Raw genomic sequence first — 1,537 nt, forward strand, 5'->3', positions numbered from 1 at the left:
TCAATGTTTATATACCTAACCCTGAAATGTACCCCACATCTTTATAATAAAAATTAAACAAATAAATAAGTAAATAAATAAACAAATAAACAGTTCTAGGAAAATTTGTCTTCAATGAGGAAAGAAAATGAAACTGGATCAATCCTTTTTCCCCCCACATTAATAAATAGTGAAATAGTGTGTTATATCAATACTTAAATGTAAATATTTAATTATTAACTTCTTGGAGCAATAATAGGGAATATTGAATGTAAATTTAAAAAGTGATAAAATCAATAAATATCACCACATTAAAATGAGAAATTCAGGCTGGCAGTCGGTGGGGCGGGGACGCAGCTGCAGTGGTGGTGGCTCTGTGTCGCTGACCCAAAATGCACAGGGAGTTGGGGACCATGGGGTTCATGCTCATGCTGAACTGGTCACTGCTCTTCTTCCAGGTGGCCTTCATCAAGATGGCCATGGCAGCTCGACCCTATTACCTGGCAGAACTGATAGAAGAATACGCAGTGGCCACCAGTAGGATCATAAAATACACGAGCCGGTTCTCCACAGTTTTGCAGATTGGCCTCTACGTCTTTGAGCACTTCCCCATCAGCATGATTGGCGTGGGCCTCTTCACCAACCTCGTCTACTCTGGCCTCCTCCAGACCTTCCCCTTCATCATGCTGACCTCGCCTAACTTCATCCTGTCCAGCGGTCTAGTGGTGGTGAATCATTACCTAGCATTTCAGGTTTTTGCAGAAGCATGTTATCCTTTCTCAGAGGTCCTGGCCTATTTCACTTTCTGCCTGTGGACTGCATTTTTTGTGTCACTTTTGGCTAGGGAGAATGTCTTGCCCTCCCCCATGCAGCCTGGAGATGACGTGGTGACCAACTACTTCACCAAAGGCAAGTGGGGCAAACGCTTCGAATCTGGTTATCTTCTCCTTCATCAAAGAAACCATTCTACCCAATCATCAGAAGATACACTGACCCCTTAGGGAGGGGATCTGGGGTCAAGACCAGGAGATTCAGGCCCTTGGGCCTCTGAGTTAGGTGGGGGAGCTGGAAAGGTATCTTTCACCTTCCCCAGCTTTCCGCCCCTCAGTTCTGAAGCCCCGCCCCCACCTCCTCTGGTAGCTCAACTTGGCTTAGATCTGATGCTACTAGGGACTCTGACCTCAGAGTGTAGTGGCTGAATGTTCAATCCGAGAGACTACCAAGAACCAATTCCGACGAAAGTTCAAGAGGGCTTTTATTTGCAAGCTTGAGCCTGGACCTCTGTCGACAACCGATGAAGCGGAGTACACCCAGAAGCCCTGACTTCCTTAAGCAGACACCTTTTATGTTTTCACACAAAGGGAGGAGGAGTTTGGGAGGACTTTCCAGTCTTATTACCATTTAATTGGGTAGTAACCTCTGGTGGTCAGCTTAATCGTGGAGGATTGGCTAGCTTGACTCGGGCTGACATTGGCCCACTAGCTGGGGAAGTTGCAGAGACATTTGGAAACTTTAGGTGATTTTCCCCTGGCACCTGATTGGTTGTTGCTAAGGGGAA

At 46.1% G+C, this 1,537-nt stretch overlaps 1 pseudogene; it reads left to right on the top strand.

Moving 5' to 3' along the window:
- Positions 1 to 392: 392 nt before the first annotated feature.
- LOC103267411 lies at positions 393 to 972 on the top strand (annotated as a pseudogene).
- Positions 973 to 1,537: the final 565 nt, after the last annotated feature.

Source organism: Carlito syrichta, unplaced genomic scaffold (genome assembly GCF_000164805.1).
Source record: "Carlito syrichta isolate Samal-C Ts95f unplaced genomic scaffold, Tarsius_syrichta-2.0.1 Scaffold308132, whole genome shotgun sequence".
NCBI lineage: Eukaryota > Metazoa > Chordata > Mammalia > Primates > Tarsiidae > Carlito > Carlito syrichta.